The 12,170-nt window shown below is 38.5% G+C and overlaps 1 protein-coding gene across 3 annotated transcripts in view; it reads right to left on the minus strand.

The window, feature by feature from the left end:
* Nucleotides 1-12,170, minus strand: part of CDH8 (cadherin 8) — a 314,915-nt gene that overhangs the window by 286,475 nt on the left and 16,270 nt on the right. The gene's annotated exons all lie outside the window — the stretch shown is intronic.

Consider the following 12,170-nt stretch of genomic DNA (forward strand, 5'->3'; position numbering starts at 1 on the left):
GTATCCATATGCCAAGAACACTTTTCAATGCCTGGCGGTATTTTTTTCAGGGAGATGTATTTACTCCTATATGATTTACTCCTACTTTCTCAAAGGAAAGTAGTCCATCTGACCAACGTTTGCTATAGGGGTGGTCTACAGCTTGGCAAGACCTGCCATCCAAGGGAAAATCTGTATTTAGCACGTCACCCAAGGGAAAATCTGTATTCAGCACGTTAATGCTTAGTCTTCAGGGGAGGGAGAACAAAGTCTCAACCCCTTACTTGATGAGTTAGAAAAGTTTTCCTTGTGCTGACACTTTTATAAAATCTAAAAGAAAAAGCCAGAACCTTGTGGAGTTTCCAAAAGGATTCTGCATTTGCAAAGACTCTTCGAAGTCTCCAATTCCAAAGAAGGCATCCTTTCTTCATCTACCTCAAACGTTCTCTCAGGAGAGAAGAGCCTCCAACACAGACTTTGACTTCCCTAGCACATCTCAGGGAGCAGTTCCCAGGCCTGAGAATTTCCTCTGCAAACGCAGCAAAGCTTCTCTGCCAGGTCACAGGATGAAATTGTCTCTCAGGGTTTGCAATGCCAAGTGACACAGAACTGCTCCACTGTTTCCCACCCAGACCCAAGCCCGGTGACTACTCCTATAGAAACATTCAAGTGCAAAGGCCTGCCTCCAACTCTAACAAAGGAATTTTCCAACATTCTTGCACTTGGGGTTTCTTGGCCTGGACTGTGCATCACCCAGAACTTGGAGTGCTAGGCTACATTAAGGAACAGAGTCTTGGACAATGTGAAGCAAGTGGTCACAAGGCAGGGGCAGGCTCTTGAAAGCTTCATTCAATATCACCCTCTGGGAGGATGTCCATTATTAATATAAGTTCTCAGTCTGCACCTGTCGTTGTTAGTAGGGAAATTGTGTAGTCTCTAGATTCGAGAGACCACAGAAACCACGTGATTGGATGGTCTACTTAATAGATAATTTCATCCAGGCCTTTTCTACCTCAAGACAATGCCATGTTGCAAGGTTAAGCAATCCATGCCTTAAGAGGCCTGCTCTGTAGTGCGACCTAGAACTGAGGCAGCAATGTCAACACACTTCTTATGAAGAGGAGTCATCGCAGAGGGAAACTCTACTTTGGGCAATGCCGAGGGATTCGCAGAGGACACAGGTGGGCAGTATGCTCCTTAGAGAAAACACGGTGTCAGAAAGCCTGGCTTCCCATATGGGTCTAATATCATCTCAGTTATCCTGCTTAGCACCCTGGGTTGTTGAAATGAATGAAAGAAATATTTGGAAGAGCAAATCGTGTTGTGTAAACACAAGGACGTGTCCTTGTATTTCATAAGAACATATTCATGGGCAAAGAGACATAAGGAAGAGCCAAGTAAAATGAGAGAGGGGCAGTGTAACACGGGCGGAAAGAAGCCCGGGTTCTAAAGCCAGCTAGTTCTGCACTCCAGTCCCTATTCCCCACCTTACTGGCCATTCTGGGACAGTGACTAAATCTCCCTGATTCTCAGTTTCATTGTCTGTTAAGGGGACATGCGGGTGATGTTAATAGCCCTGTATCACAGTTCAAGTGAAGGCTAAATAAGGTTGTAGGTACTTAGGAAGTGTTAGTTCCCTCAGTCCCACCTATACATATTCTTCAGTTTCCACCTTGCCTACTCTTCCTTAAGCCATATATATTCAAATATGTTTGTAAATTACAATAAAAATAAACAAACAAACAAATAAATAAAACAACCCCAGCCTTCTCTATGGCCATTTTAGATTATTTGATGTTAATTGTACAAATTAAATTGTTTCTATACTAGAAATATAAACTCCAATAAAATGTTTTTTCTCCCAACATTTCAAAAGCCCATTCGGTAATTTTAGACAGTTTTAGTGGATGCAAATTCTCCAAGAGCTTACCCATAACCCTTTCTCGCTTTCCCACCTCTTTAGTAAGTTAGTTCTATGGAACATCAGTATGAATCAGGTGATGAATTCATTTAAAGATTCAGTACTCAAGTATTACACTCTGCATCTGATTCAATGTAAAACGGACATGATTTAGTTTCTAGCACCAATTGCTAGAGAAGTACATAACTTTAAAAGCAAAAATGTGTCTAGAAAAATTTAGAAAAAGGGAAGATCATCATGTTTGTTGGTTCACTCAAATTGTTCTGACTTCATGCCTAGTCTTGCCAGCCACAGTTATTCAGCAAATGCCATGTGTCAGAATCAAATGCACTTCTTTGCAAAAAAAAAAAGCAGACCTGTGTGATCAGAAATGCCATAAAAGTATGTATAAGCCCATCTGTCCAGGGGCTAAAAAAAAATTAGTTTGGGCCTAGTGAAAATCTCTCAGTGGACCCCAAATCCACTCCATATGGCTTTCTGTTTGCTTTTTCTCTCTTCATTGTCACTCTCATTTTTTTCTCTCACTGTTTCTGCTCCTCTGTATCTTTTTAAATTCTGTGCTTCTATGAAGGTTTCTCAGTTTCCATGTTTTCTGTGTCAAGGCTCCTTTCTTACATTGTATCATTTGTAACGTGACTTTCTCTCTGTAATTCAGGATTTTTGTCTTGTACTCTATTTGCTGCTCAGGCCCATCGTTTGTGTCTCTTTGACCCCATTTCATCATCTCTTTCTGTATTTGTGCATTTGAGGTGGGAGGTGAGGGTGGGTATGCCTCCGTGTTTACTATTTGGTCTCTCAGCTTCTTTCTGTTTGCGACTTTCCCCCAACTTGTGGAATGAAAGAAAAGCTGGGCACATTGAAATGCATTCCGCAAGGTCTAGTTGGTGTGTGGACCATGGTTTCAGCTATAGAAAACACACACACAAAGAGAAAACAAAAATTAAGATCTTTACAGTATGAGTCTCATGACAGGAAAAGCAGAGAAGACAAGAGAAACAGTGGCTGTGATCAATAGGGCCCGCCATTGCAAATGGCTAATGATTTCTGAAAACACCTCACAGGGCTGATTATAAATGTCCCTGCAAAGGCAGGGACATAATCAGAGGATGAGTTCTGCCAAAACACTGCTCTAAGAGAGAAATAATAGGACACATACACACACGCACACACACACAACAGTGAGACAAAAGGCAAACTGCAATGAGAAATTCACTTATACCTGTAGGTTCCCAGAAGCACATAAAAAAAAATAAAATAAAAGCAAAGAAAACTCCACTATAAATAACCCTGCCACATTCTAAATAAAGCCTTTGAGTGGCTAGAGAGTCGGACTGGCTTTGAGGAGTTACTGGGTTTAGTTGTTTTTAATAGCCACGTGTGTTCCTTCGCCAAATTACTTTTCCTCAGAGAATCTACTAAAGGCATGAGTGGCCAGAGTACTCCAGCAGCAAAGGACATGACCATGACTGTACAGGAGAAGGTCACATGATACCAACTGGAAAAAAAGAGACACATCCATTTAGAAAAAGACTTGGAGTTGCTAGAGGCATCGGAGAAGTCGCTGCAGAGAGCTCAGTAAATTATAGATCCCCCCTCTGGAGCCTCTGTGATATTATCCACCACACCTCAGTTTCCAAGTGTCCAGGGAATTGTTACTAAATTATTCAGCATTAACACAATTAGTTCAAGAAACTGGAGTGTACAAGCTTTTTGTCTTCTTTTAGTTCTTTCCTATGAGTGCAGGATTTGCTTTTTTGTTTCACTCAACATTTCCACTCTTCTTTCTGCTGTCCTGGTGATTCTCAGTTTAAGAGGAACCCACAAAATTGCCCAGTCGTGGGCAAAGCTTCCAGTGAGCTAACTTAATGCAACCGCTCAGAGTAGTTCAGAATTCTGCTTAACTCAGAAAAAAACTAGAATCATTTCATTCTAGTTGCCTAGCCAATGAGAACTTATTTCAATCCAAAGCGTCAGTTTTCTTATCTGCAAAATGGAGATAACATCCATAAATATGTTTAAAGCACATAGCAATGTGCCCGAAGTGTTCAATAAAAGTATTCTTTTTTTCTTCTACATCATTTTTCTCTTATTTTATCATCATAATCATTTTAAATATATACTTTAAAATGAGAAAACAAAGAAGACAATTAGCTGCCATGCTTGCCCCTTATCTTTGGAGAATAATTCATAAATCATTTTGTACATGGTATTGGCCCTGCCAAGGCCTGGATTCTGGCATTTTCATCTCCCCAGAAAGAAAACAAAACAGTTACCACATGCATAAGCCTCAAGGACATTTTTTTTCTCTCTAGTGGTTTATAGCCACCTGTCTCTGACTAGCAAAGCATATAGAGATGCATGTAAAGAAACAGGTGTAGTGGTTTTGCAATTAGATAGACAACTTTAAATGTCTGTTCAAATCTCACTGAACTGCCTAGATTCTAGTCACGAGGCCATACCTTGATTTACTCCAGTGAGTCTTACTTTTCTCATCTGCATGTTGGGGTGGTAGGTCAGCTCACTGGGCAACTCCCACATGCACTTCCAAATAGATGATGTGCTGCCATGGTTACGGAAACAAGCTATGGGATCACCATGTCCAGGTTTGACTCCTGACTCCACCTACCATTCATTCTTTGTCCTAATGCATATATCATTTTGCTTCAGTGACTCTCTACCAATCTGGCAATGAGGATAATGCTACCTTCATCAGAGGATTATTGTGAGAATTGAACGGGCAAACTTTACAAATTGTCATACAGTAAACACTTAACAGATGTTTTTGGTTTATTTTGATTACTTCAAGCCTCCCTCGCCCCACTTCGCTCTACCATTCCTGGACAATGTCCTGAATTTCATGATCTTCACCATATATTCACAGCAATAAAGATCTATGCAACACAGCTGGGTTTTTTTAGGATTAAGGAGAAACAGAAACATGCATCTAGTGTTTTATTCCCTGCTGTTGCCCCAATATTCCTCAGCCCTCTGATCGTGCTCATTTGGATTCTGCTATTGTCTCCTGCGGAAGCCCAGTGACATTTGATACTCTGCACATCTCAGAGCACATCTGCTGCATTGTGGTAAATACATGCAGGAAAAAAAGGAGTTCATGGATCTGAGCAGAGAACAGTTCCTGTTAACTAATCGAGCTTGGGGGTTCACAGGCTGTTGCCTCCACCATCACTTGTAATAGGAAGAAGTCTCATCTGCAAAAAGATGTTGCAGCTGTGGTGTCCTGTACCAACCAACCATACGGGATTCAAATGAAATAAGCAGAGGAGCCTACCCAAAACTTTCCCCAGGGCTCTCCCAAATACCCACCCCCATGACCCTTTTCTTTCATTGAGTGGTATTCAAAATTCACTCAGCCTGGATACAGAGAACAAAAAGCACGATTCAAGCTTTTTGAATGAAAAAAAAAAAGTTGAATGAGACCTTGATTGATTCTTTAAAATATATGTTTTTATTTGAATGCTTTAATATGCACGGGCATTACCCAGAGATACTGTTAAAAATGCAGATTCTGATTCAGTAAATCAAGGTATATGAGTGGTGAATGGAATGATGCATTTCTAACTCGCTGCCCGGTGATGCTGCTGCTGCTGCTTCTGCTGGGCTGTGGACCCTCACGCTAAGTAATAAGAACACGGGGTATTCTCTTTCCCCTCCCAGATATAACATCTGTATGTTCTGAAATGTGAGCTGAGGAAGCTAGTGCTGGCGAGAAAACATGCTACATCGTAACTGAAAATTTAGATTTGCGATTGTTGACAAGACTATCTTTATTGTATTTCAAAATATTTAAAGACTTAGCTAGAAACAAGAGGATACATAACCAAATTATGCCAAGGTGTGTGTGACTGCATGTATGTGTGTGTGTTGGCGGTAGGGGGAGGGAAAATTAAGTTAACTATAATGAAAATAATATGTATAGATGAAAAATGCTAAAATGTTACAGAAACTACTTAAACTGTTTAAAACACATGCCTAGTCAAGTTGAATGAAACCTTGTGAATGTTGTAAAACTTTTGTCTTTCTCCAATCACATAATTCCATGAAGAACTTTTCTAGGTTATTCTTATAGAAAGGTTACAAGCAACGAGCAGGCTGACAATATTACTTAAAGATTCCAAAGATAGTTTCTCATTTCAAGGCCAAAAATAAAATCTCCATTTCTGGTTACTATGTGATCTGTCCCATGGTAATAAAAGTTGTTGAAAGTGCTTTTAGCAGTACACCAAGGCTGTGGCTGTTCTTTCTCTCTTCATAGTTTAGCAAAAATGATTAAATGTTTCTAAAATTTTATTAATTGATGAGGCTATCCTCCCAACCGTATGATACAGGTATAGTTTAAAAAAATAAAGATCGTAATGTGAGTTTCACATTAAATGATGGTGTCCCCAATAATTTGCTATGAATTGCTGGCATTAATTTTAAGAAATTTGAACAATGTAACATTGTTATTTTTCTTTCATTTTATTATGTTTTACAATGTAATAATAGCATATCCTAGAAATAAAATGTAAAAAAAAAAAAGAAAGAAAAAGACTGGATAATCTAACTACACATGTTAGGGGAAAAAAGTTTTGATATACTTGTATATTTCCTTACAGGTTTCTCTTTACTGAATTATGGTATAGTTATTACTATGAATCAATATCAGGAATCAAATCTTTATTTTGTTTTTAATATATGAATATCATTTATTCATTAGTTGTAATCATACTTTGGGGTTTTTTATGATCTTATATTATTTTCAGTGGGGGAAATCTTTACCTCAAAAAATAGTTGGTGGTAGTTGTAGATATAATTAGGATTCTCCTTATATTAATTTTTAAAATCAAGAGTATTGGAATCGTGTAGGGGAGGGAGTAATTGGAAAAAAGACAGCAAAACGATGAAAATTGTTGAATACAGACGATCAGGATGATGGGTGCATAGCAGTTCATTATTTTTGTAAATGTTTGAATATATATATTTTTTCATGTGTACACATATATCTTAATAGATATGTGCCAGGTACTCTTTTCATAGCATACTTGCATTTTAAAATTTTATCCTATATTTTATACCTTGCTTCTGTCATTGATTTATTCAGTTGCAATCATGTTCCCATGTTATAAATCTTAATAATTTTTAATGATTCCTACTATTTTGCTATGTGAATATGAAATGAAATCCTTCCCACTTGCACAGTGTTTGTTTGCCGAATTCTTCCCTATGAGCTTTGGCTTCAAATTTGTGATAGGCATCAATTTTCTATTTTCTTTTGTTTTCTTACTGACTACTTTATTGCCATTTATTCATAAAACACAGTTACATAATCACTCATAAACATATGGCTACTATCGTTTTGCTTCAAGCTGGAAAAATAGCTCCCTCAATGGGGTGACCGTTAAGAGGACTGACGGCAAATGCAAGACTCTTCTTGTAAGAACTCTGAATGAGTTTATTTTTCAGGGCATCTACAGAAATAAGCAAATTCTCTGCACCCTTCCCTGATCCCTTGGTAAGGATGAAGAGGGTGAGAATCTGGGGCTACAAAAACACCCTATTAGAAGACGACTTGGAATGTACTCATGCACAGACTCAGCTAATAGACTGCATACGTGTGTGTGTGAGGTGTGTGTAATATTGCTGTGTGTGACATTGGCAGTAGGGTTTCTGCTGACTTACAAGACTAATATTATTCCAATTATTTATATCAGCATCAAAGGTTTCCAACAGCTTTGGGACGCCTGCTGTTTTTAAGTCGGGACATCGGGCAAGAGGCAGACAAACCTAGTTGTTTGGCCAGATTGAGACATGCGATGCTGACTTGCATTCCTGCCAAATTATTGGTGTACAAGGCTCTGTCTGAGTAGGCAGAAGCTTCACGGAATCGACAGTGAATTGTTCTCTCAAGGCCGAAGATACAATTTGGCTGTGGCTGCATAGCCCAGTGCTCTTAACATGCAAAAGACCAGCAAAAATAATGATATGTCAAGCATAATTTTCTTACCGGCCACTGACATCGTAAACTGTAACACAGTATAATTATTTGGCATCCCGTGTCCTTCATACTAAGCACCCCCCAAATGATTTCCAAGTTACAGGGAAGAGGGAAGGTTAGAAGGTCAAATTTAAAGAGAGAAAATGAGTCAGTGCCTTGGAGGGAGAGAATTATAAATAGATGTGGCATCTCCAGTGAGTTATATCCAAATAAGGAACTGCTCAGAAGCCCAGGTAGGAGGGAAGAAGGGAGGAAAGCGAGCTGGGGAGCTTATATAAGAGAGTGGATTCATGATAGATCTCTGACCACCTGGACAAAAAAACGATTTTTCCCAAAATAAAGCAATGCAAGGAACTAGGATCACAGAATCACAGAAAAAGAGCTAAAGGTACTTGGGCCAAAAATCAATAATTGTTTCCCACATTTTTTTTATATTGCCTCTATTCCTTGTTATATAGAGATTTGTGTCATAAATAGAATTCTATCATTCACCGCACAATTACAAGTGTATATTTTGTGTACTTTGTGCTGTAAGCACAAGCGTAAGTTTGCAGATGGATTGGAAGATAATGGACTCACTACCCTGCAATGGCCCATGCCACTGGTAAGGGGGACAACCTCATACCACTAGTAAGGGGGACAGCCTCCACAAAGGGGATCCTGCAGCCTCCGCAGAGACCTGTTTAATAAGTTAACTTGTCCACTATCATTAACTCAAAGAAAAGATTTTTAAAATCAATATACAGAAACAATGTTTAAACTACTCAGCTGGTCTATAAAACAATAAGATGAAAGAGAGAACATGAAAACAATGCGTTGGTCCCTTTATTGAAAAATACCATTTATATTAAATCTGGTTAAGCCTATATTACTTTTGTAAATTCCTCTATTAGGTGAATTATTCATTCATTTATTCATGCAAAATATTTACGTAGCACTTCCTATATGCAGGTCCTGGGGATATATAGTGAAGAACAAAGAAGATAAAAATCTTTTCTTTATAGAATTTGAATTGTAGTTGAAAATAAATCATAAACAAGATAAAGTATAAAGTATGTGAGATGATGATCATCAGGAAGACGAAAAAATAAACCAGAGTCAAAGGATATGAAATATTGGAGACAAGACAGTTATATTTTAGACAAAATGGGACAGTCTTATTCTCTACAAGTAAGACTTTCAGCTTTATTTTAATTCAACAAGAAACATACGGGCTTATGCTGCTTCTGACCCAGGGGACCCTCGGGAGTACCACCCTACCCCCATGACGTTGCATAAGCTCATCCAGCCAGGGCCTCTAACTTCCCATTCCTTCCTATCTCACCAGACTAAGTGACAGTTAACCTTCAATACACTCCTGGACATCACCTTCACCCTGAGTAACCCGGGCTAATTGAAAGAGCTCTGCACTGGGCTCCCAGAGTCTTACGCTCACCTAGTGATGTAATTATTAGTTTGTCCACCACTTCAACTAAACATACACATGCATAATTGTATAATTAATATAATCATGACTGTAACTATTAGGAGCTACGCATATATTTTATTTACTCTTACACAATCTTATTTATTTGATTCGGGTAACCTTTAAAGAGTTTTAGTAACTTTCCAGGGTTAACACCCAGAAAATGGCAACACCAGCATTCATATCTCTGGAGAGTGCATCTCTAAGACGTTGCTCTTTCTTTGCATCCAGCCACCTACTAATATAGTAAACACAGACAATGTATGATGGGAGGGTATCTGTGAAGCTCTGAAGAGTCACTCACTCAACAATCGGCTCTGCCCTTGGGCTTAGACTCCATCTGCCAGACACAGGGCCCCCACCATGGGGATTTACAGGAGGGTGTTTTAAAGAGCAGATACGTTTAGAAGTAACTGATGCTTCTCGGCCAGTTCCCGGGCTAAAGCTCATTGATGAAGTGGTTTAGAGTCAGATGTGGAAGAGTGTGCACAGAGATAACACATTGTAAAGCACCGGGGGCCACCCCGATACAGATCCCCACACTCCGCCTGCCTCGTAATCAGAAGCGGTCACCTGAAACACATTTTTGGCTTCACGACAATGCGAGATCCTTAAAGGCTAAACTGTAATGATTCAGGGGCCATTCTCTTTAAGGGGAAATATGTATGATTGGAAATACTTGCAGAAAAGTTCTTCAGAAAATAAGTTTAGCTCTGATTTGACAATAGTTTGGGAATTGGCCAGGGTAGGGAGCAGGGAAAGAGATAATTCATAAAAATAGTCATCAACACTCAGGAGCATTTTGGCCATTTCAAAGTCCTCAGGTTCATTAGCAACATTTCTGTCATGCAAAGAAGTGCGTCTTTCTTGATTATTACTAAGTCGCAATAGATGCTGAATGCCTGGCCATTTGCCCCTATCTCTATTACTTCATTTAAAGAATGGAAGTGAAATTAGTCATCAGATTCTGTGAGTCCAAAACAAAGCCCAACTTAATTACTTTTTCTCTTTGGATAAAAATGGAGAGTTCTTCTGGTCATAGCATGTTTATGCATTTATATTATACAAGATACTGTCAGCCAGATATACTACTGTAAATAGTTAACTAACAAAAACAGGGAGAAAATATTCATCAATTACATATGTAGGCATGTACATCCAGAAGTACAAAGTGTTACGAAGTGATTTGCTTTAATTCCGAGTAAAGAAGTTCAAAACATCCTGAGACTCGGCATTCTACATTCAATCACTGTTAAGTGCAAGTTTAAACACATGGTAGCTAGTTACTAAGATGTAATTGGATATGATGGGTAAAATTATGGCCTTGGGGATCTCCAACCGTATTCAAACTCAGATCATTTACTAGCTCTATGATCTTGGTTTGCTTTATTAATCCAACTAAGTCTCAGTTTCTGCATTTACCAAAAAAAAAAAAAAAAAAAAAAAGATAATGCCAGTTAAGAAGCTCATATTCAAAACCCACTGGGCCAGATGGGTTTTGGAATTCAAAAGTCTTCACATTTAAAAATATGAAGGTATACAAGCTGTATAGTAAGTACACCCTCAGCAAGCTCTGGGGCAGCCCCCTGTAATCAAACACATTACAAATTCTGCTGGGAAGTGTATAAACAGTCACAGTAATGGGATACATTGACTATAAATAGCTTCAAGTCAGTTCTGCTACCTGATTCTGTATAAAGCATACAAAAAATCTTTCAGAGATTTTTATACTTTAGATTTATAGAAAAAAATGTATACTCTTATATGCATATACATATACACATATGCCTAGAAAGAGAGAGAAGGAACTATTGTTAGAAGCAAATAGGATTATGCCCACAAAATGCCTTTACAACAGTACTTAACACTATTGTAATAAACACTCAATATCAGCCAGAATGTGACTTCTGTGAAGACCAGAATCATTGTTTTGCTCACAATATGCCCCCTACATGCCTAAAAGAATGTTGGACACATAGAAAGGACTCAATAAATATTCTTTGAATGATTCATAACTCCTCAACCAGATTTCTTTTGTTCAAGTAGAAATACATGAAATGAGAAAACAAAATCCTTGGGAAGGCTCAATTTGCTTTGCAAGGTAGAAGCAGGAAAGCAATAAAAAAATTCTCAGTAAAATGCAGAGTTAACTCATCTTTTTCTTTCTTTCTTTCTTTTTTTTTAGACGAGGCAACCCTTGGTTAACCTCACATATTGCAAGGACCTTATCAGCTTACAATCCCTTACTTTTTATTTTTTACACTTACAACACTTGGTTTTCCTAGGTGGTCTCCCATCCAAGTACTAACCACCAGGCCCGACCCTGCTTAGCTTCTGAAATCAGACAGAATCGGGCTTGTTCAGGGTAGCATGGCCGTAGACCAGAGTTAACTCAAGTCTTAAAGAACAATGTTTAATTCCGTCCCTATTTTTTTCTTTTAAATCACTGCATTTGGGAAATAAATAATATTGACATGATTCACTTTTGAATCTGACTTGTCAGGAAAATCAGCCACACCAGGCTCATAAGTAGAACTCTACCTATGATGATGGTATGCGTCAAAATTAACAGGAGCTTACGAACAGTTCTGAAGAATAAGTATATACAGTCTTCAATAGCCTACAGTGTGACTTTGGAAAGCAGGCGGCACTTATCTATACTAGATACCTTTCCAACAATAAAACAAATGTAAAACCAGTTTAACACCTGTACATGCATGCGCACACACACACCACTATGTTAAAACTTTGATTCTATACATTTGATTCCATCTGACAATGAATGTGCTAATTTCCAACTGCCAAATTCA

The sequence above is a fragment of the Pteropus medius genome, unplaced genomic scaffold (genome assembly GCF_902729225.1).
Source record: "Pteropus medius unplaced genomic scaffold, Ma_sr-lr_union100, whole genome shotgun sequence".
Lineage (NCBI taxonomy): Eukaryota > Metazoa > Chordata > Mammalia > Chiroptera > Pteropodidae > Pteropus > Pteropus medius.